A 25813-nucleotide genomic window follows, 5' to 3' on the forward strand; every position below is an offset into this window, starting at 1 on the left:
CATGAAAGACAGTGAATGGTACAAGTAATGTGCAAGGAAGTATCTCATTATAGAAAATATATATTCATGTGATTTTAAGCTGTAAAAGTAATCTCGATGATAAACTGTAGAAGTAATATGTGTGATGTACTATAAAAACAAGCTTTATGAGAAGAAGTTCGGGAATCCTAAACGAATAGAATAAGAAGACATCGTTGTCTATTCATTAAGATGCTAACTTAAACAAAGATGACCAAAGTAAACCTCTGTCAATCATCATAGGGAGGACAATAACAAAGTAACCACACATTCATTCTTTTAGCAAGACAAACTGAACTCATATATATATATATATATCTATATCTATATATATATATATATATATATATATATATATATATATATATATATATATATATATATATATATAGATATATAGATATATATATATATATATATATATATATATATATATATATATATATATATATATATATATATATATATATATATATATGTATATGTATATAATCCAACTTGAATGATAAACTTAAAATAAATTTCTCCGTAGCAATACTAGGTCAACGGCCTGAGTTTGTTTACAAGATAAACAACCCCAAGACCTTTAAGTTTATAACCTTATCTAGAAAATGCATAGCAGAGAATCTTTTATCAACATTGTTAATTTAGAGAAAAAATTCATGAAAACTTGTAGTCAAAACGAATGCCGACCATTCAAAAACCTTGCAAATGTCCAGCACTGAGTTTAATATTTACACAAAATTATCTAATTAAAAGGATAACCTAATCAGTCTTGACGTTAAGCCTCTTCCCACCAAATGGTTCCTTTCACAGTGTAATTAACACATAGCAATTAAACATTCATGAACCAGATGTGAGTTTTCCAACCTGGAAACAACCACAGAGAACATAAGCTCTTAAACGCTCAAAAGACAATGTATTAACCACATATTTAATTGGAAAACTATAGTAGGATACTTGCACACAAATGCCAACAACCACAGAGCTCAGTATGCGGGAAAACCTGCTAAGTAAACCAAAACACAATGATGCCGAGAGGGTGGCAATCTTACCTGAGACTGGAGGATTCCAGCAATGGGCGGTCTACCTGCATCAAAACAAATGGTATCACTAGCCAAATTTATAGTCGGAAATCCATGAACGGCTGTGAGAAGAAATCTATAAAGCTTATGAACTTTAAGATCTCCATGCTTACCTTCTAGAAATTGATGTCGGATCTGGACACCTATCGTAGAACTGGAAAACCATCAAGCCACCCTTGGATGGTGGATGCAATCAGTTAAACTCTACACTAGGTGGAGGTTCGAAGTGGAAAACAAGTTCGAAAAGCATAGAGAATCGAATAGGCATAAGGTCAGGCTGTTGGGGGTACCTTCCAATGTAGGATTGACCATAACATCCATGGAAAACAGTTGAAAGGGTCATGAGATGACCTGAAACCACCATAGATCAATTCCATTGCAGAGAAATGAGACACCAAAGTTGGATAGCAACAAATGACGCTACAACTTTCTGGATGCAGTAAGTTGGTTAGAGGGTTAAACCCTAAGCCCTCCCCACTGTCGGATTACATAGCAAATATTACTAGATGTACAACGGTCCCAGTGTCATAAGAGATCACCACCATTTGGCGGATGCATGCAACAAGCTTGTCCACAAGTATGCTGCGTGTACCAGCATACAAGAGCCCGTTAACGAAGGTTTGATCATGGACGACTACATTGCTAGGTGCCATGTGTAAATTAATTGCAAACCACCACATATGCATCACTAACTGTGATTTTTAATTAACCATACAAAACCATATAAGTGTAGTACTGTAATTACAGTCAAGTATTAAGTGTGTATTAAACTTCATATAAATTTATCTCAGGTTCCATTTTATCATTGTTTGTTTTATATGCATTATTTAAATTTTTTAAATTTTCCATAGTATTAGGGCTTTAGGTGTTACAAATGGTATCAGAGCTTAGGTTCATACAGTGAGACTCTTTGGGGAAATATGTATATAGGAAATAAATGTGATTTCTTCAATGTAGCTAAGTAAATATGCTTGTGAACACAGAGACCCGCATCAAACACAAAAGGGGTCAGAATGCAGAGGAGTCAAGGACCACCAAACCCACCATAGACAACTTATGTGAATGCCAAACTTGATATTTGGATACAGATAGGAGAGGAATATTGTCAAGCTAATGTTGTTCTACTTGAAACAGTTCAACAGTTGCATGCTGAGATGACATATTTAAGAACATACAATGAATGACTACGACTGGAACAGGAGAGAATTCTTAGAAGTCTATCCAATCTACAGAACCAACGAAATCCAAACCCCAGTGTTGAAGACAGAGAGAACACCCTAACATGTCAACATGGAAAAGAGAATGTGGAGTGAGCGGAAAAGCATGGGGAGGATGAAGAAGGATGTTTGGACAACATTTCCGCTTAGTGCAAGAAAAAAAACATAAATCTGTATTACAAGGAGAATTTAAAAATATTAAGGCGTCACTCTTTGAAGGGGAATCTGAAGAGGCAGTGAAAGCTTGGTTAATTGATATGAGCAAATATTTCCAGATTTATAATTACACCGATAAACTGAAAGCATGTTTGGCAGTTTACCAGTTAAGAGATAAAGCCACCCTTTGGTGGGAAGAAATCAAAACGGTGAGGAAAATCAATGAAGAGTAGGTTACATGGAAATAATTTTAAAAGCATTTCAAGGATAAGGATCTAACAGAATTTTATTATGACGAAACAACAAAGGAATTTCACAAGTTAAGATTGGGAACCTTAACAATGGACGAATATGTGAACCGATTCACCTACATACTATGCTATGTGCCTTACATGCAAGAGGAAAAGGCCAAAATTTAGTGTTTCATTAGTAGCCTACCCAATTTTATGAAGGATAAGCTTGAGTTTGATTACCCAAGAAGAATAGATAATGCGGTGCAAAAAGCCCACATCTGCTACCAGCAAATGAAACAGAGAAATGAAGGACCTAAAGTTGGACAGAACAGGAAGGGAAGGAACCTGATCCTGATAAAACAAGCAAAATTTAATAATGGCAGAAATGCATAGCGAAAACCTCTCAGTAAATTCCCAGCAAGAAACTAGCCCAAAGTTTCATATTCTGAAAATAGACAGCTAAAAGGAGTTAATAAACCTGTTAATGACCAGCAGTCAAAACCACTGTGCAATGTTAGGGATGGAGAGAACCCCACTATTACAAAAATTGTCTGCATAAGGCAAGAATAGAACAACTATCAAATAAGCAAGAAGCAAAATCACTTGTAGAAGTTGTGAGGAGCATGCCCAGAATAGATGTTGCTCTGGATGAACATCAAGTAGAATACTAGCCCACCATGAGCGAGTGTGAAGGTATGATTGCTAAGAAACCTGTCTCTTTTTTGTTTGATCCCGGTGCTAGCCTAAGTTATGTTAGTCCTAAGGTGGTAGAAAATTGCCAACTATAGAGCACTAAGTTTACAAAAACATGGTTAGTTCAATTATCTACCAGGGCAAAAAAAAGGGTAATTGCAAAAACAGAGTGTTGTCCTATAACAATTTTAGGACAACTCATTCACGTTGACCTTAATATACTCCCTTTGGGTTCATATGACATTTTAATAAGGTTGGATTGGTTTGAGAAATGTTGGTCCATTGTTGATTGCAAACAGAAAATTGTCAGTTTTATCACTGACACAGGCCAAAGGAAGGAACTTCAAGGAATCAAGACAAATACCAAGTCGTGTCCTATTACTTCTAGTCAGCTAGGAAAATGTATTACAAAGGGTTGTCAGATATATGTTGTCTAGGTGGGATTTACGAACTCCAAAAATAAAATGACCTCCTTGAAGAATATTCATGTTATTCAAGAATTTGCTGATGTTTCCCCTAAATCTATTCTTGGACTACCACCCAAACGTAATATTGATTTCACCACCAAACTAATTCTAGGTGCAGCCCCTGTATCCAGGGCCCCTTATCGCATGAGCATACCCAAGTTAACAGAACTCAAAATGCAACTCCAAGAGCTTTTGGATAAAAGGTATATCCGCCCCAGTGTGTCCCCTTTGGGAGCGCCTATACTATTTGTACAAAATAAATACAAAACCCTTAGATTATGTATTGATTATTGTCAGTTAAATATACTGACCATCAAAAATAAATATCCTTTATCACGTATTGCTGATCTATTTGATCAAGGGCAATCGGCCAAAGTATTCTCAAAAATCGATTTAAGGTCCGGCTACCACCAAATAAGGATAAAATAGGAGGATATTTACAACACTGCATTCTGAAGTTGTTATGGTCATTACGAGTTCGTGGTGTTGCCATTTGGCCTCATGAATGCCCCAACTAATTTTATGAGTTTGACACATGGTATTTTCTAGCCTTACCTTGATAAATTTGTACTGATTTTTATTGATGAGATTTTAATATACTCTAAGAATTAGGAGGAGCGTGAAGAGCATCTAAGGATAGTGTTGCAAACTTTGCGGGAAAATCAGTTATATGCTAAATATAGCAAGTGTGACTTTTTCCAAGGTCAGATTCAGTACTTGGGTCACGTTATATTAGCAGAGGGAATAACAGTGGATCTAGAAAAGATCAAGACCATTATTGAATGGACCATTCCAAAGAATGTTGCCAATATTAGATCATTTCTGGGTTTGGCCAGGTACTACCGTCGGTTCATCGAAGGATTTTCAAAAATCACTTTCCCAATGACCTCTTTACAGAAAAAGGGATGCACTTTCCAATGGACAGTCGAATGTCAGCAAAGCTTTGAAAGACTAAAACACCTACTTACCACTACACTCATGTTAAAGGTAGAAGATCTGGAAAATTCTTTCGTGGTTTGCATGGATGTCAGTGAAGAAGGTGTTGGCAGAGTGATGACACAAGACGAAAAATTTATTGCTTACGAATCACGGAAGTTGAAGGAGTATGAGCAGTGATATTCTGCTTATGACCTTGAATTAACAGCAGTAGTGCATGCACTTAAAATGTGGCGACACTACCTATTGGGGAAGAAATTTCTGCTATCAACAAATCATAGCAGCCTTACAAATTTCTTTAACCAGTCTAGGTTAAATGTTCAACAAGATCGATGTACAAAATTTTTACATGAATTCATTTTCGAAATGAAACATTTTAAAGTGAGATCTTGGAATTCTTATCGGAGGAGAAGGGAGTGGGATCGCTGAAGCGACTAGGGTTTCTGAAAATAGCAGAGCACGTCTCTTATGGTGGGCGATAGAAAAAGAAGTTGTAGCTAGCAGAAGTAAATCACCGACGGGGAACAAAGGAGATTGTTCTAATGAAAGTGTCAAGGAGAATGAAAAGGAAACAAGGGGGACCAAAACCAAGGAAAACAGTAGCACAATGGACAAATAGGAAGAAGACAGAAGCCAGGGTTCAAGAGATAAAAAACAAAAGGGACCATGCAAACCAAAAGCAGAAATCACTCCTAGAGTAATATTAAATGATCCTGCTCTGCAGGTGAACAAGGAACACATGGGGACCTATGCCATTATTTGTAAATTCATGGGACTATGGCCCACTAAAAAAGCTTTACAAACATGGATTAAGTATCACTGGAAACCCAAAGGAAGCATTGACATACATCTTAGGTCAAAGTGATTCTTCACAGTGCTGTTCTCAAACATCGAGGATAAAGACAGAATATTCGAAGGAGGACCCTACTTTTTTGCTGCAGTCAGTTTCTATATGAGGCCTTGGAGAATGAACTTTGTACCAGAGAGGGAAACATTCTCTTCAGTACCAGTATGGTTAAGGCTCTACTCTCTACCTCTTGATTACTGGAAAATTGAAACGCTAGCTGCCATTGGAAATAAACTAGGACGTTTTGTCAAAGATTCTGAAGCCACAAGAAGAGGAAAATATACCTCCTTTGCTAGGATATGTGTAGAAATGGATCTGTTAGGTGCGCTTCCGGATGAAGTCATCCTGGATGTTTTTGATGAGGAATGGGTGCAGATGGTGGACTACAAGCATTTCCCTTTCAGATGCCATAGATGCCACGAACATGGACATCTGTTCAAAGACTTCCCTCTTAATAAAGCAGACAATAAAGATAAACTCCATCCAATGAAGGACTCATAAAACTTTCAGAAAGTGGCTAGCAAAGGAAAAGGGGGAAAAGAGGGGCTAAAGAAACAACACAACGAGGGGTTGAAGATAAATCAGAACAAGTTTAGAAGAGAAGGAAAAAATCACAAAAGAAAGCCAATATCAGGAGAAAGGCACTAATGAAAAAGACAAAGAAGAGGACAAAATACAATCTCTTGATATTGATTCTCTAAAAGAAACGATGATAAGTGAAAAAGAAATGGAGATGGACCAGGAAATGACCCAAAGTGAAACAAATATGGAAGATCATGAACTGTAAGAAATTATCGATAAGGAAAACCTGGATCTGGAAGGATTTTTGATGCAGGGAACCAAAGGAGGAATACATTCACTACCTCAAGAGGAATGCAACAGAATAAAACAATTGTTTTTATGGAAAACTAAGGAAAAAGAATTGGATAAAGGTAAAAATATTCACAAACAGGAGCATAGAGGGGTGAAAACAATGAAATCAACTCCCGGATTAGCTATTAAAAATCCAGGAAAGAAGAGGGGCAGGGAAAAATAGAATGAGCTCTTGATGGAGTGTGGAAAGCTAATGATAGATTCAGGTAAGATGAAAGATATAACCAGTTACTTCTTTACAAATCCTTAATCATGAAGTTCATATCTTGGAATATTATAGGTCTAGGTAGTAAAAGGAAACAAAGAATGATAAGTAACAGAATGAAAATAGCAACACCAGACATAATCTTCATTCAAGAAACAAAATGCTCCATTCAGAAACTAAAACAAATACACAGCAAATGGCTTAACAGATTTGAGTTTCTAGAAGTTAAAGCAGAGAACATAGCTGGGGGCATTCTCACTCTATGGAATCCCCAAAAAGTCAGCATAACAGATGCGAAGGCATCAAGAAATTATTTATCAGTCATCATTCAACTAGTGGGGGTGTTGGACACCTTCCTGGTTACGAATGTTTATGGTCCTCAACGAATAGATGAGAAACTCAAATTTCTTGAATCCTTGGTAAATCTCAGAAGCAGACATGCAGAAATGCCTTGGGTCTTGGGAGGAGATTTTAATATGATTAAATCTCTTTTAGAAAAAAAAGGAGGTACCAGAATGCTAAGTAAAGATTCAGTAGCATTCCAAGCCTTCATAGACAATATGAATCTGGATGACTCTAAAATGAGCAATGGCCTTTTTACTTGGAATAACAAATGAGGAGGGGAAGCCTAGGTTGCCTCCAAATTAGACAGATTTTTGATCTCTGAGGAGATGATGCTCACAAATAAAGAAATAACTACTAGAGTTCTCCCCTTTGTAGGCTCTGATCATTGGCCAATTCAACTAGAAATCAAGGGGATTGATTCACCCAGAAATAGACCCTTCAGGTTTGAGAATATCTGGCTTTCCCACCCATATTTCATTAGCAACATTGAAAAATGGTGGTCCGAAGATCTGCAGATCCAGGGCACTAGAATGTTCCTCCTTCATAAAATATTGAATCACATTAAACTCAGACTCAAAGAATGGAACAAGAAGGATTTTGGAAACATTTTCGTAGATAAAAAATTAGTGGAAATCAAACTACAGGAACTAAACCAAGCATTAATCACAGAAGGTTTTGATAAAATCAAGAGTGAACAAGTTGATAAATACAATCAAGAATGGGGGAATTTATGCAAACAAGAGGAAATCTTATGGAGACAAAAGTCTAGAGTTCCATGGCTCAAAGAAGGGGAACGAAATACCAAATTTTTCCACAGATCCACCATGGCTAATAGAGTGCACAATAGAGTCTCTTCATTATTGAATGAGAATGGGGAGCTTCAGACCACCCATAAGACAGTCGAAGCTGTGCTTGTTCACCATTTCAAAGGCATCACAAAGGAAAGTAATCTAGACAGAGAACAAAGCATCAAGGAAATTACAAAAAATATCCCTCAGATGGTGTCTAGAGAGGATAATTTTAACCTGAATATACCAGTTATCAAACAAGAAATCAGTGAGGTCATTAAAGACATGCAGAATGGCAAAGCTCCAGGTCCAGATGGTTTTAATGTAGATTTTTTCAAGGCTTGCTAGAATGTTGTCAAACAGGACATTCTGAATGTTGTAGAGGATTCCAGAAGGAGCAGGACCATTCTGAAAGCCGTCAACACATCCTTCATCTCCCTGATCCCCAAACAGGAGTCAACCTTGACGCATGATAAGTACAAACCCATTGCTTTATGCAATGTGGTGTATAAAATCATATCCAAGAATTTGGCCAACAGTCTCAAACCTCTTCTTCCTTCTTTAATTTCAGGGGAACAATCGAGTTATGTGGAAGGAAGACAAATCCTAAACGACATTATCCAGGCCCACGAGGTAGTTCATTCACTTACCAGCAAAAGGCAGGCCAGTATGATCATGCAATTAGATATTGCTAAAGCGTATGACAAGGTGAACTGGATGTACAACAACAAGGTCCTTATTGCTTTTGGGTTTGATCACAATTGGGTCAGATGGGTTATGGCTCTGGTTACCTCTTCCATCTTTTCTATTTTAGTGAATGGCTCGACCTCAGAGATCTTTACTCCTTCCAGAGGACTCAGGCAGGGAGACCCACTCTCTCCCTTTCTCTTTATCCTCATGATGGAAGCTTTGGGAAAATCCATTAAACAAGCCAAAATCTCACGAAAGATCAAGGGAATGCAATTAATGGAGAATGGTTAAGCAATGATTCACCAAAAATTTGTGGATTACACCATGTTGCAGGGGATCCCCATAGTCAGAGAAGCTTTAGCGTACAAATGAATCCTAAATGACTTTGCCTTGGATTCAAGTACGGAAGTCAATCTCTCCAAATCAAAGATTTTTTTCTTTAATACTAACATTGCAATTCAAAGGAATATCTCCAGAATTTTGGGCTTTCAAAGGGATTCTCTACCATCAAAGTATTTGGGAATTCTCCTTACAGCTAAACCACTACACAAAAGCATTTGGGAACCGGTGCTCAACAAGATGCAAGACAAAGTCAAAAAATGGACTTTCAGATCTTTGAACCTGCCTGGTAGGTTGATTTTGACAAAGGTCGTTTTGCAATCTATCCCAGCTTTCTTTTTATCTACCCTTCCCGCTCCCAAAGGGGTCTTACAACAATTTAGGAATATCCAAAGAGATTTCCTTTGCGGCAAGGAGGAAACAAGAAAGAAATGGGCCCTTGTTTCTTGGGACAAAATTTCTAAACACAAAAGTCACAGAGGTCTAGGCTTAGATGATCAGGAGATTCTAAGCAACGTTTTAGGTGCTAAGCTCTGGTGGAGGTGGGTTAAAGAACTAGAAGCTCAATGGGCGAAAACCTGGAAAGAGAAATATGCTAGCTCCTGGCATACAACTGATCTTATAAGAATGTCGGGAAATATAAAAGCTCTTACATTTGGAACAAAGCTAAGCTAACAAAAGCCTAGTTCAAAACAACAGCTTCTGGGAAATCAGAGTGGGAGATCTAGCTCTCTTCTGGGAAGACAAATGGAAACAAGAAACAATGCTGATAAGAGAGGACTTTATAAGCCTCAAGCAGGAAACAGAGTCCCTAGGTTTAATAAAAGTTAAAAATTTCTGGAATATTCCTCATGACTCAGAAAAGTGGAGAAAGTGGAAAGATATAGAATGCAGAGAGGACAGTCCCAACAAAAAAAAAGCAGAGGAACTCATGAATATGTTGAAACAAAGGAAGATCTTGCTAACAGATGGGCAAGATCAATTAAGATGGGGGCTAAATAAAGAAGGTTCCTTCAACATTAAGGAAGCAAAAAGTTATATCCTGAACCTTGATCCCTCTATTTTGGCGAAATCCTGGCAACAACTTTGGAATCACCAAGGATGGATGAAGATCAAGCTCTTTATGTGGTTAGTTCTTCACAAGAAAATTTTGACTTGGGACAATATGATGAAGAGGGGGGTTATTGGACCTTGTATATGTCAGTTATGTGGAGCTCAAGAGGAGACTATGGAGCATATTCTCAACAGTTGCACCTATACCACCTGGCTGTGGGATTCTTTTCACACCATTTTCCAACAGACAGACAGAGATAAGGGTAGCATCATTAATACCCTAAATAAGTGGAGGAAATTTTTTTTGGAGTATGAGGTCCTTAATTTGGCCTAGAACTTTACACCAAGTTTCATTATCTAGAATGTTTGGAAAGATAGGAATAAAAGAATTTTTAAGGAGGAAAAAACTACTCCTCTTCACCTGATGGATCTGATCTTGAAACAGATTAAGGAGACTGTTTCCACCACTATGAGCACTTATCCCAAGAACCCTCCCACTCCAAGTGAATTGAAGTCTCTCAGGAATATGGGCATGCAGTGTTATATACCTAGGGGGGATAATATGGGGTACCAAGGGAGGTACCCAAGGTAATAATGTAATAATGGGATGGGCCATAGTAATAAATAAGGTGGTTAACCCATGTCATGTAAGGGACCACAAGTAGTTAATAATAATGTAATGGGCCCATGGTATTAGTTGATGGTATGAGGGAACCATGGTAATGACCCATGGTATTGTATGTATGAGGCCTATATAGAGGCTAGAGACTCCACATGGAGGAGATGAAGAGAAGTATTATTGTATGAACAGGCATATGGCTTGTGGAGTGTTCTCCTTCCTTAAGGAGTGAATGTATGGTGTTGCCCTACCTTAAGGGTTTGATAATAAAGAAGCATTTATCTATATTTGATCTTGTTATTCTTGGGTATATTTGTTATTTCTCATATATTTTGGATCAGAGCTACAACAATTGGTATCAGAGCACTTTCTTGGGCAAACCGTGGAGAAATTTTTTTTTAGTTTTTGCAGGGATTTTTGGGTGGCGAATTTGCAAATCAGATCTGTACGTTTTGGTGAAAGACCTATAGAATCTAATTGCAGATCTGTATTTCTTGTGAAAAAATAGCCGATTTCAAAAAAAAAATCGGTTGAATCGGAGTCCGGATAAAGGAGATATCGCTGATTTAAAAATCAGTGGGGTTGCAGACAATTTTCAAGGCAGCGAGTTTACGGCGCATATCTCAACGTTCTGGTGCAATATCTACAAAATCTAATTGTAGATCTGAATTGTTTGAGAAAAATTACCCAATTTAAAAAAAAAATCAGTCGAATCGGAGTCCGAATGAAGGAGATATCGCTGATTTAAAATCAGCTCTTTTTGCAGAGATTTTTGGTGACAGCGGGAGAGTTGCAGCGCAAATCTGAAATTCTAGTGCCTGGATCAGGAATTCTATCACATAGACAGATGCAGAATGATTGTTCCATTTCTAAAAACAGGTCATAATAAGGATTCTGAGCAATATTGACGAAACTGTGACAATTACAAATTTTCGCCAAGTAAGTGAATTTTTCTCATGGAGAAGCTATATTTTACAGGGAAAGATAATTGTCTTACTATTGAAGAATACATAAAACAAAAAAAGTCAGTATGGGACAAAAGTTGGAAATGGTGGGTAGTGCAGAACTTTAGAGATGTGGCTACCACATGGTGGGGATTACTTAAACAAAAGAAGTGTTCCAACCTGCCCGATGAAGAATTTGAAAAATTACTTTTAGACAGATGGTCTCATGCTAGAAAACAAGATAAGGAGAAACATGTGGGGTTATTTCCTACTGGTATATCCTTATTGCAGGTTCATGGATTGATTCAGAAGGAGAAAATCATTGTGTCTATAAATCCGAGTTGCAAGCATAATTCTATCAATGTTAATTTGGCAAAAAAATTGCAAGTCCCAGCAAAACAAATTGAACATACACAGGTTGATGATAAGGATGTTCAAATCTATAAGGATTTGAAGCTTTCTATGGATAAGTATGTGTTTCATGGTGATTTTTATGCTTCAGATAAGGATAACATGGATGTTGTTTTGGGATACCCTTGGATGGAATCAGTGGCTACCATAAATATTAATGTGCAGAAGAAATTCCTGAAGCTCTGGTATAAAAAGAAGAAAATTACATTACAGGATATTTCCATTAATAAGCAGGTAGAGTCCAAGGAGGCTGAAGCAGAAGATGTTCCAGATTCGGATGATGAGATAATAATGATAGATAGTCAAACACAAACAGAGGCTGAAGCAGAAAAGGCTACAGGTGCTGATACATCAGAGGACGGCTCAATGGTTGAAGTCATATTGGACAAGAAGACACGACAACAGGCACCACAGCAGGGTGAATTAAAGAAAAAGCCATCGTGGGTTAAAACTTCAACATATCATCACCCACATCACCCAGCAAGACAACCATCAAGATGGAAACCAAGTAGTCACATGACGGATCGCGAGGAGAGAAGATCCACCCACTGCACATCAACACAGAAGAGCTGCCACGGTCAACTTCCATCTCAAGCGAGCGAGGCACCAGCGAGATCGAGGGTTCACCTTTCTCTTGGATGGCTAGATGCACGTGCATGGTATCAGTGGACTACTCTTTTGAGTAGATCTTATTATTTGTGTTCTTCCCATGTTTCGGGGACGAAACATGCTTAGGGGGGTGGAATGTTATATACCTAGGGGGGATAATATGGGGTACCAAGGGAGGTACCCAAGGTAATAATGTAATAATGGGATGGGCCATAGTAATAAATAAGGTGGTTAACCCATGTCATGTAAGGGACCACAAGTAGTTAATAATAATGTAATGGGCCCATGGTATTAGTTGATGGTATGAGGGAACCATGGTAATGACCCATGGTATTGTATGTATGAGGCCTATATAGAGGCTAGAGACTCCACATGGAGGAGATGAAGAGAAGTATTATTGTATGAACAGGCATATGGCTTGTGGAGTGTTCTCCTTCCTTAAGGAGTGAATGTATGGTGTTGCCCTACCTTAAGGGTTTGATAATAAAGAAGCATTTATCTATATTTGATCTTGTTATTCTTGGGTATATTTGTTATTTCTCATATATTTTGGATCAGAGCTACAACATGTAGGAGATCATTTACAATGGTTTTAACAGAAAGGAAAGAGATTTAGAAATGGAAAAGGAGATCTGGAAACCTCCACCAAAAGGTTATCTGAAATGCAATATTGATGGTGCTTCAACAAACAACCCTGGAACAACAGATTATGGAGGGGTGTTAGGAGATGAAGAAGGAAATATAATCTTTGCTTTCCACTGCCATTTAGGCAGAGCCACCAATAACATGGCTGAATTAATGGCTTTGGAACAATGTCTAGAGCTTCTTATACTAAATCATAGCTCACATGTCATTATCCAAGCTGACTCAAAGATCTATATAAAGGTGGTGAAGAGAATCAGTTGTGGAAAAGCACCAGAAAGGGTCTCAAAACACTGGAGACTATTACAAGTGTACCAAAGAATCCAAAAACATCTCCTGAGTCTCAGAACTGTTAGCTTCAATCATGTTCGCCGGAAAGCCAATAAACTAGCGGATTTACTGGCCAACCAAGGAGTGATTAATTCGGAAAGCAGGATTGAGATGAAGTGGCTAGAGGCACCGCAGAGCAGATTAAAGGCTCTCTGCAATGAACAGGCAGTAGAGGACAGAGAAATTTTTAGACATTGGGCAAGAAGGGAAGGCACAGAATGAAGCTCAATATGCAGATTCGAACACAGTTCCGTGGTTGGAACCTTGAAGAAGGTCAAACTCTGATTGGTTTCATTAGCCTTTATGGTAAGTTAACCAGTCTCGTTTTCCTTCATATTGCTACACAGGGTTTTTGCATTCAGTCCGCAGTTGCGTCAATTGAAAGTCCCGAAGTAAGCTATCATGGGAAGAATGGTTGGATCCTCCCGGCGAAGGACATTCTCATATTTTCCTATTTCAGGCTGGCTATCCAGGCTTTAAAGTGGTTTCCAAGCGGTTTCCAGGCGATCGCTATGATTTTAAGTGGTAAGTGGTTTGGGCGCTTTGAGAGCGATTCCACTAGGCTCTCGACATGTAGCAAGGGTAGGGTACGATTTACCACCCTCCATCGCGCCGTAAGGCTCGCGCATCTTGGCTTTCTGATATTTCTCCAAGCCGTTCGTTTACGTAGCAGGATTTAACGGTTCGATTTAGTCGTGCAAATTTATTGGGCCACTTGTAAGTTCAAACTTTGTAAGTTTATGTTGAAGACACTGTGGAGTTTGACGTGGAGTTATCGGTTAACCGAGAGTACCATATGTGACAATAGAGGGTACTTTAGTTAGTTTGGAGGGTTATATCCATCGCTGAATGGCCTGGATATCTCCAGAGCCCATGTTTTAGTCTATTCTTTTGTATATATTGTAATACTTCTTTTGGTTGATGGGAACAGAAGGATTTTCACTTGCTTCAGCAAAAAAAAAAGAAACATTTTAAAGTAAAGGAAAATTGAGTGGCCGACGCATTGAGCAGGAAAATACATTGTATTTATGAGGTCAAAATTAGTCAGGTACGTTCAATCATCCTTGAAATCATAAAAGAAGCCTCCCTTAAGGATCCTGAATACACTTTTCTTTAGAAACAAGCAGATGAAGCTCAGTTAAAAAGGGAAAAATAAGAGTTTGAAAAAAATTTACATAAGATCCTCACCTTCAAAAATAGAATTTATGTTCTGAACCAAAATTTTGTTAAGCAATTGATATTGGATGAATTCCACAGGAAACCATGTGTTGGCCACCCAGGGTACCAAAACCAAATTTCAGCCATCAAGAAAGGTTAATTTTGGCCCGAGTTAAGAAAAGATGTCACTGAGTACTTGTCAAAATGTTTGGAATGTGAGTTGGTGAAAGCGGAACATCAGCATCTTGTTAGTTTGTTGCAACTTTTGCCCATTCTAGAGTGGAAATGGGAGACCATATATCTATATTTCCTCACCGGCTTACCTCGAACCAAAAAGTAGCATGACTCAATTATGGTGGTGGTAGATAAATTGAGAAAAACTGCTCACTTTATACCCGTGAAATCCACTTACAAAACTGTAGAAATTGCAGACATATTTATGAGGGAAAATTTTCGTCTGCATGGAACACTGAAGGTGGTAATTTCTGATAGGGATGTAAAATTTACATCCACATTTTGGAAAACCCTCTTTGCAAGATTGAGTACTCAGATCAAATTTAGTACAACTTACCATCCTCAAATGGACGGACAAACCGAATGAGTAAACCAAGTGCTGGAGGACATGCTACATATGTTTGTAATGCAACAACCACATAAGTGGGAAGACTATATCCACTTAGTGGAATTCACTTATAATAATGGGCATCATGGATCATTGGGTATGAGCCCCTTTGAGGTGTTGTATGTGAGAAGATGCAGAGTGCCGATAGATTGGAATAGTCTAGTGAATAAGTTATCCTTGGGTCCTGACATGCTAGCAGAGATGGAAGAGGTGGTCAAGAAGGTTCGATAAAATCTAAGGGCTACCCAAGATAGGCAGAAGATGTATGCAGATAAAAAGAGAACATACAAAGAATTTCAGTTAGGGAATCATGTTTATCTAAGAGTAAATCCTCGAAAGTGTTCCTTACAATGGAAGGGTTTTGCTAAGTTAGAACCACTACGGACCCTTTCAAGTCTTAGAACGGGTTATATTTTATCAGATTATAAATCACTTATTCTCCTAAAAAACTTTATATATTCTTTTTAAATAATAATAATTATTATTACTTTTTAAAATAATAAATATCTTTGACGTTCGCCCATTATAATTATAAATACTATAATAACCACTTGAGTTGATTCCCATCAATTAGAAGAGAAAGTGTAACGGAAAACCCTTTCTAAAAAAGGTCTACAGAAATTAAAAAAGGTCTTTTCACATTGTTTTCGAAGAACCTCTTCGGTCATAAATATGCCAAATGGTCCATCTAGGATAGCTAAAGTGAGGATGGTTGTGGAATGAAGTTTCACCGAGCCAGAGATCTTGGATTAGAATCTTATGCTAGCCTCCCCATAGGGGGTGAATAATGACATGTAAACTCCAAAATCACAGCCTCCTACCAAACTTACAAAAATAAAAAATATGGGAAGTTAAACCTTGGAATTGATTTTTACCTTCTTCCATTTCAATTGTGTCAAAGGAAACCAAGAGGCTTTTCGGTCATAAATATGCTAGGTTGAAACCTAAAATTATTTTGTACTCTCTTCCATTGCTTTGCACCTCTCTGGTTCTTCTCCACTAAAATAACACTGACGATGCGTAAAATCATATGATCTCGCTCAGGCAAATTTAGTAGAGTTTACCCAAATCCAAATCCATCTTCCATTAACGCATAACGAAATCAAAAGTAGAACAAGAATTATTTGTCATGATTTTGTCTAATTCGCTCTGGCCATGATGGCTACGGGGGTGATTAAAACCACCGCCCGAGCTCATTGCCTTTCAAATGCACCTGCTCTCTACCCTTAAGCAACTTGGGCTGCCCTCCCAAAAAGGGAAACTGCCACTGAATTTTTTCAAATAAGCAGCATGTTGTTGGGAATTTTCTGTTTAATTCCAAAACAAAATTAACTAAACAGAGAATAATACTTTGTATTGCCACAGGATCAAAATTTGTTTCCAAATCACAGAGTTTTAACAACATACAAAAGAACTTTGTATTCATTAATAGAACAACCTGTTACAAAAACATTCTTCCTCCAAAAGAGGGATCACAGCCATAGACTACATCAAATGCAGTTCCAAAACAAAACAAAAATTACTCTGTCTTCTCCTGAAAATTTACTCTGTTTCAACTGCAAATTTTAACAGACTGCTGTGTAAAGATTACATGCATTTACTGTTGTAAAATAAATCTCCTCATTTCATTCACGTTGCTGCATATTTCATTTCTACAAAAAAAACTTTCTCTGCACTGTTGTGCATTGCTTAGAGAAAAAATTACATTTACACTGCTTTGTAATTTTTCATATGCATGCTGCTGCATTCTTCACTCTACATAAAAAAAACATAACAATACATTTTTTAACTATACCATACTCCCGTGAATAATAAAAAAACAATAACATTAAAATCTTACCAACGTTTACCAACCCACAGTAAATTACATTTACTGTTTTACTGACATTTGTTGTTTTACTGACAAAACTGGCGATAAATGAAACTTTTACTCTACGTCAATTTCATGTTGCAGTCCTGTACTTCAACCATTGAATTATGCAATTTGCAATTTGGATTGCATCGCGAAATCGCATTCGGCGGAAGAAGAAAAATGGAGCACAAACATATGGGTGCGATCTGCAATTTGCGATTGGATCGCATCGCAACATTGCATCAGAAGAATTCAAGTGATCAGATGGAGGTAGTGAGCATGCATGCGATTTGCGATCTGCGATCTAATCGCATCGCAAGGAAAAACAGACGGTTTTCTGAAATGATAACGGAGTAGTTTGAAATTATATTTCAACACATCGGAAGAATTCAAGTGATCAGATGGAGGTAGTGAGCATGCATGCGATTTGCAATCTGCGATCTGATCGCATCGCAAGGAAAAATAGACGGTTTTCTGAAATGATAACGCAGCAGTTTGAAATAATATTTCAACACTCCTCTTTAATTTCAACTGCTGGGTTATCAGTCATACCCAGACATTTCCTCAAAATTCAAAACTTTTCTACTCCAAAGGCTTGGTCAAAATGTCTGCAACCTGCTCCTGAGTCCTGCAATGTTTTAAGACAATTTCTCCATTGTTTACCAATTCCCTGATGTAATGAAACTTTGTATCAATGTGTTTCGTTCTCTTATGAAACATCGAATTCTTGGATAATGCAATAGCTGAGCTATTGTCACAAAAAATTGTTGTTCCTTTTGCCTGCTCTTGGCCTAAGCTCCTTAACGTTCTTCTCATCCAAACTACTTGACATGCTGCTGCTGTAACTGCCACATATTCTGCCTCTGCTGTAGACAATGCTACAATAGGCTGCTTTTTAGAAGCCCGTGAAATGGCTCCTGAACCCATGTGAAAAACATAACCGGATGTGCTTTTCCGATCAGCTACACTTCCATCCCAATCACTATCAGTGTATCCAATTAAATCTAAACATTCTGAGATAGTATATAAAATGCCAAACCTTTTAGTACCTTTAACATACCTCAGAATTCTTTTTGCTACCTGCCAATGTGCTTCTTTTGGCCTCTCCATGAATATGGAAATCAAACTAACAGGAAACATTATATCTGGCCTAGTTGCAGTCAAATACATTAGGCTGCCAACTATGCTATTATACAAGCTAGGATCAAAATCCTTGCTGATGTCCTCTTTACTGAGTTTTAATCCCATCACTGTGGGAGTGATTGCTGCCTTGCTGTCCTGTAAATCTTTCCAACACTTCATTTACATATTTTGCTTGTGAGATAAAAATTCCATTTTCATTTTAATCTATGTCTATTCCTAAGAAGTATCTCAGCAATCCCATGTCAGTCATTTCAAATTCTTCTTTCATTACTGTTTTGAAATTTTCAATAAGATGATCATCATTACCTGTGAAAATAACATCATCAACATATAACACAACAATTAGTATTTTACCATCCTTTTCTTTGATATAGAGAGTGGGTTCTCCCTCACACTTCTCAAATCCTTTTTCCTTTAGATAGGAATCTATCCTACTGTACCATTGATGCAGGAGCATCTGGTCAACAGGGTGAAGACCGAGAGAGGGCGAACACAGTTTCTGAAGAAGATTGGGAATGAAAAACAGTTCACTGAACGGACAGCAAGTCTGTCAAGTTCCTATGTTTTTTCGTTTTATTTCTTTCATGGTCAACTACCGTATTAACTTCTGTTATTTTAAATTTCTGTTCATTCTATTTAAAATGTTGTAATAGGTCCTAGTTAGACACGTTAAGAGTAGATTAGTGTCAATAGGTGATTAAAACAACGAACCCTTATGGTAGAAAGGCAGACAAAGTAAACTAATGAATAGTCAAGAAAATCATGTCTATAGTAACTGCAAAATAAACTGTAATAGAATAACTACCAGCAGTTATCAAACTGCCTGGAAATATTGTACAAAAAGACAAGCAAGATAACCCAGAGGGGTTCAGCAGCGGAGCATTTGCATGAGAATAATCAATATACATTTCTTTTCCTTCATCTTATTCAGTGCACGAACAAACAAACTGTTCAAATATATATGTCCTCAGTAACAAAAATCTACATGTACAGTGCTGTATAATCATTCCATTTCAGTTAAATATAATAACAGTGTTTTACAGTATCCAAGAACCTGCTAACTGGCCGAGACGAAAGTGAACACAAGGCGGAAAGAACCAGCAAACACAGAGGGACAAACTAGACCACTACAGCAACCGGGTAAGCCACCAGAACTAGCTGCAAACGAGTTTATATATCACTTTAAATTACATTGTAATTTCTATATAAAAATTACATAGACTGTACATCGAGGGTTCACCGAACAGAGTTGCAAACGAGCCACAAAACCCTTCTACGTTACGGTTGAGGGTTTGGGTAAACCCAGAAAGTCTAGACTCAACAGATAAACCAACAGTTCACACAACAAGCGACTGCAAACGTGACCAGGACCAAGAACCATTACAAGAAAGTAAAACGAGAGTAGAGCTACCCGGGTGGAATTGACAGAAGCCCCTGCGAAGATACGGGAACCGGCCACACCTGTAAACGAAACAGAAGGTGGAGGGTCAGGGTTTCTATCCAGTCAAAACCCTTGCGCAAGAAATTGAGACTATAATGTTGTAAATACAAAACCCTGAGTATGGAGAAGGTGGAGAACCATACCTGACAGTGTGCCGGAGCAGAAGGCCAACGGAACCCGAAACAGAGACCCTGTCCACAGAGGGGCTGCGGAACGTTAGTTCCAGCGCAAACAGGGGAAGAGAAATGATAGCATGAAACTATAACTTACCTTGTCTACAGAGCCGAGCGCCGGAGAAGAACCAAACCGAAAGTCCATCGACCTGTGCATCCGTCGAACTGAGCGGACCAGACATTATACATTACAGACATTCACCACAAATTTGCTAAGAAGGCCAGACCCGACAGTATTCATAAAAGCAAACCAAGGAATGTTCTTACAGTCATAAAAACGAACTGAATGCACGGTGGAGTCATAGCAACTTACCAACACAACCTGGAGTCGAATATACAGACTCACATAGTAATGACCAGACATAGCTGAGTAGCATTATTTCACCACAGAACCGGCGGAATTTCAACAGAGTTTCACCACAGACAGAAACAACCCAGAGGCGGAGCCAAAACCATACAGAGACCGCAGAGACCAAGCGACGAAGGTAAGAATGACGGTAGAGGCGCGAACCGGGCAACAAAAAGTGAGGTAGGGTTTGCCAAATTCGAGGAGGGCAGGTGTCACACGGAGGAACAATACCAGGTACAGTGGGTTGATTGTTAATTAAAACAGAAATCAATTTGCAATTACCATATATCCGAGCCAGTTTAATAGTGTAGGTCCACGTAAGCTGAGATAAGGCGGGACCACGTGGGCTGGCCCCATCAAGTGGTATCAGAGCAGTTTTTTGAAATAGAAGAGGATGGAAGCACCGAGACGAGGACGTGGAAGAGGTGCACGTAGGGGAGCAGATGAAGGATTGAGGGAACAGATCAGAGTTCTTACAGCTCGTTTGGAAGCAGTGGAAGCGGGTAGACGAAGAGACCCGGAACTTGGAGATACCAGTGAGGAGGAAGTGGTAACTGCTGCAGACGGGTCTGATGAAGAAGCTCCGGAATTGAGACTGCTGCGTTCAGTTTTATTGGCCAGCAGCAAACCCAAAACAAAAATTTCTAATTACGATGGCAGTCTGTCCGCAGATGTCCTATTGGACTGGATAAGCGAACTGGATAAATATTTTGAAAACGAAGAAGTCAGTGAGGATAAAAGAGTTAAGTTCGCTGCCACTAAGTTAAAGGGACACGCACTCTTGTGGTGGGACAGTGTCCAAGCGGACAGAAAACGAATGAATAAGACGCCGATACGACAATGGTCAAGGATGGTAGCGAAATTGAAGGGCAGATTTCTGCCAAAAGACTACCAGGTGGAACTATATCGGCGGGTGCAGAATTTAAGGCAGAAGGGAATGACTGTCAAAGAGTACACGGAAGAGTTTTACCGAGTAAATTTACGTGCTGGTTATACTGATGATAACCCAGAAAAGACAGCAAGGTACGTAAATGGATTGAGGATGGAGATATTAGATGAAATCAGTATTCTTTCTCCCCGGAATATTGAAGAAGCCTTTCAGAGCGCTGTAAAGGCTGAGGAAAAAATTAACAGAAAACAGAACAGCAGGAGAGGGAGAGGAAATGGCAGAGGACGGGGACAGTCCTACGGCAGAGGAAGGAATGCTGCGAACAGCGAAGAAGGCAGCAGTTCAAAAACTTCAGGGACAGCAGAAAAAGGAGATAGCACCAGAGGAGGTCGGTCATATCAGAGAGGACGAGGGAATGGCCGCAGAAAAGTGACTAGTGTCCAGTGCTACAGGTGCCATAAATGGGGGCACAGATCCTTTGAGTGTCCAGAAGTTGAACAGGCCGGTCAGAGGGGAACGCTGATGGCACAGCCTGAAGAAGCTGAAGCACAACCCCGGGAGGTGGAAGACATGGCGGAAACAGGAGAAGCTTTGATTTTGAATAAAGTGCTGTTAAAGCCAACCAAGGAGGTGGCTGAACCAACGCAGCGGAAAGCACTGTTCCGGACAGTCTGTAAATCGCATGGAAAGTGCTGCAAAGTGATAATAGACAGCGGGAGTACGGATAACTTGGTTGCCACTGAGATGGTGGAAAAACTGGGGTTGAAGCGGCTGAAGCACCCCACACCTTACAAGGTGTCGTGGCTACAGAAAGGCCACCAGCTGTTGGTTGATGAACAATGCGAGGTAGAGTTTCACATTGGCAAGTACCACGATACAGTGGTCTGCGATATTATGCCAATGGACGTGTGCCATATACTGCTCGGAAGACCATGGCAGTATGATAGGAAGGTGACACACGATGGAAAAACTAATTGCTATAAATTTACGAAGGATGGGGTCAAACACACACTTGTACCCATCAAAGAAGAAGATTCAGCAGAATCAAGTGGAACAAAGGCGCTGTTAATGGGAGGAAAACAGTTTATAAAACAGGTTGAGGAAAATGAAATTAATTTTGCAGTTGTGAGGAGGATGAAGCCAGTATTGCTGAACTTAGAAAAATCAGAGTTGCCCAAGGAAGTACAAGAGCTGTTAGAGGAATTTCAAGACATTGCGGCTGATGAGCTACCTGATAAATTGCCTCCCAAAAGGAGCATCAGCCATCACATTGATTTTATACCAGGAGCAAGCTTGCCGAACAAGGCAGCGTACAGGATGAGTCCAAAAGACAATGAAGAAGTACGCAGACAAGTGCAGGAGTTGTTGGATAAGGGACTGATCAGAGAAAGTCTGAGCCCCTGTGCAGTACCTACAGTCCTTGCACCCAAGAAAGGTGGAGAATGGCGAATGTGCACAGATTCGTGGGCTATAAACAAAATTACCATTCGATACAGGTTTCCCTTGCCTAGAATGGATGACATGATGGACTGTCTTAGTGGGGCAACTTACTTTACAAAAATAGATCTGAAGAGTGGGTACCATCAGATCAGAATCAGAGAGGGAGACGAATGGAAGACAGCCTTCAAGACCAACGAAGGACTGTACGAATGGCTGGTCATGCCATTTGGGTTGAGTAACGCTCTGAGTACTTTTATGAGACTAATGAACGAAATGTTAAAGGAATTTATTGGAAAATTCGTGATAGTCTATCTGGACGATATTTTAATTTTCAGCAGGACGAAAAGAGAGCACCTTCAGCATATTCGAAGGGTATTCGAGAAGCTGCAGCAGAACAAACTGCTGATAAATTTGAAGAAATGCACTTTCTTGCAGAAGGAGTTGATTTATCTGGGATTTGTAGTTGCAGAGAACGAGTTAAAGATGGACCCAGAAAAGATTGCAGCGATCATAAGTTGGCCGTCACCTAAGAATTTATTTGAGGTACGTAGCTTTCACGGTTTAGCAAGTTTTTATCGAAAGTTCATTAAGAATTTTAGTGAAATCTGCGCACCAATGCTAGAGACCATCAAAAAGGCCAGCCAACCTTTTTGTTGGACTAAGGCGGCAGAAAACAATTTCCAACTTCTGAAGCGGAAAATAACGGAGAGGCCGATCTTGAGACTGCCCGATTTTAGCAAACCTTTTCAGGTTCGTTGTGATGCAAGCGGGACAGCTATTGGCGCTGTGCTCAGTCAAGAGGACAGACCAGTGGCGTTTTTTAGTGAGAAACTAAATGAGAGTCGGCAGAAGTATTCGTCATATGACAAAGAGTTCTATGCAGTGGTTCAAGCTTTGAAGCATTGGAGGCACTACTTACTAGGCAATGAGTTCGTCTTGTTCTCTGATAATTCAGCGTTACAATATATAACACAGCAGCACAAACTGAACCATAAACATGCCAAGTGGGTGGAATACTTGCAGAGTTTTACTTTTGTGTTGAAGCACATAAGTGGGCAAGCCAACAAAGTGGCGGATGCTTTAAGCAGAAGAGCCCTGCTCTTACAAGAAAGTGGCATACAGGTGATGGGATTTGAGTACTTGAAGGATTTGTACCAGATGGACGCGGATTTCAAAGAAGCTTTTGAAGCATGCCAGAATCCCGTATTGAGGAATACAAGCCCATGGCTAGATTTCAATTTACAGGAAGGATTATTGTTTCGAGGAGGACAGCTATGTGTTCCAGATTGTTCGATGAGGGAAAACTTAGTAAGAGAGAAACACAGTGGCGGACTAGCGGGAAATTTTGGCATCGATAAAACATTGGAGCAGCTCGGGCATTTTTATTATTGGCCAAAAATGAGCCGGGACGTACAAAGATATGTAACCAGGTGTAAAATCTGCCAACTGGCGAAAGGACACAGCCAGAACACTGGGCTGTACACACCCCTACCTGTTCCGAGCAGGCCGTGGGATTCGGTCAGCATTGACTTTGTCCTAGGATTGCCTAGAACACAGCGGGGATATGATTCAGTGATGGTGGTGGTGGATAGGTTCTCGAAAATGGCTCATTTCATTCCTTGCCGGAAGACTAGCGACGCCACAAACGTGGCACACCTCTTTTTTACAGAAGTAGTTCGATTACATGGCTTACCTAGAACTATAGTTTCAGACAGGGATGTGAAGTTCACAGGACATTTTTGGCGCACCCTGTGGAAAAAGTTGGGCACACAGTTAAATTTCAGTTCTGCGTATCACCCGCAGACTGATGGACAAACAGAGGTGGTGAACAGGAGTTTGGGCAACTTGTTACGAAGTTTGACAGGAGAAAACTCGCGATTATGGGATCGAGCTCTTGCCCAGGCAGAATTCGCTTATAACGATTCGCCCAATCGGAGCACCGGTTTTAGCCCATTTCAGATCTTGTATGGTATGCATCCGCGAGGAGTACATGAACTACGAGATTTGGGACAGCTAGAAAGGAGAAGTGCAGACGGAGAAGATTTTGCCGAAGCAATGAGCGAACTGCATGAAAAGGTCAAATTGAGATTACAGGACAGCACGCAGAAATACAAACAGCATGCAGACATAAAGCGGCGAGAGGTACATTTTGAGATTGGAGACGAAGTCCTTGCGCATCTGCGCCGGGAACGGTTTCCTAAGGGTACGTATAACAAGCTGAAATTCAAGAAAATCGGTCCATGCAAAATTCTGCGGAAATTTTCAGCGAATGCATATGAAATTCAGTTGCCACCTGATATAGGTATATCACCTATATTCAACGTGGCAGACCTGTTCCCATATCATGCCCAGGCGGAAGATGATAGAATGGTACAGCCACAACGGGACACCCAGTTCGAGAGCAGTCTTTGGAAGAAACAGTTGCCTTCGGTCCGGACCCATGAAATCGAAGGAATCCTCAGCACACAGGTAGCCAAGAAGACGCGCAGGAAGGAGTATCTACGTTACCTCGTCAAGTGGAAGGACCATCCAATGGAGGACAGCTCCTGGCTCGACGAGGCACAGATTCGGAAGGCTGGCTACTCGGTGGAGGAGCTCATGGAACGGAGCCATGAGATCTCTCTTTTACCCCGGCAGCCTGATGCAGGAGCATCTGGTCAACAGGGTGAAGACCGAGAGAGGGCGAACACAGTTTCTGAAGAAGATTGGGAATGAAAAACAGTTCACTGAACGGACAGCAAGTCTGTCAAGTTCCTATGTTTTTTCGTTTTATTTCTTTCATGGTCAACTACCGTATTAACTTCTGTTATTTTAAATTTCTGTTCATTCTATTTAAAATGTTGTAATAGGTCCTAGTTAGACACGTTAAGAGTAGATTAGTGTCAATAGGTGATTAAAACAACGAACCCTTATGGTAGAAAGGCAGACAAAGTAAACTAATGAATAGTCAAGAAAATCATGTCTATAGTAACTGCAAAATAAACTGTAATAGAATAACTACCAGCAGTTATCAAACTGCCTGGAAATATTGTACAAAAAGACAAGCGAGATAACCCAGAGGGGTTCAGCAGCGAAGCATTTGCATGAGAATAATCAATATACATTTCTTTTCCTTCATCTTATTCAGTGCACGAACAAACAAACTGTTCAAATATATATGTCCTCAGTAACAAAAATCTACATGTACAGTGCTGTATAATCATTCCATTTTAGCTAAATATAATAACAGTGTTTTACAGTATCCAA

The sequence above is a fragment of the Pinus tabuliformis genome, chromosome 5_2 (assembly GCF_031772625.1).
Source record: "Pinus tabuliformis cultivar Carrire ecotype Pingquan chromosome 5_2, CPIR1, whole genome shotgun sequence".
Classification (NCBI taxonomy): Eukaryota; Viridiplantae; Streptophyta; class Pinopsida; order Pinales; family Pinaceae; genus Pinus; species Pinus tabuliformis.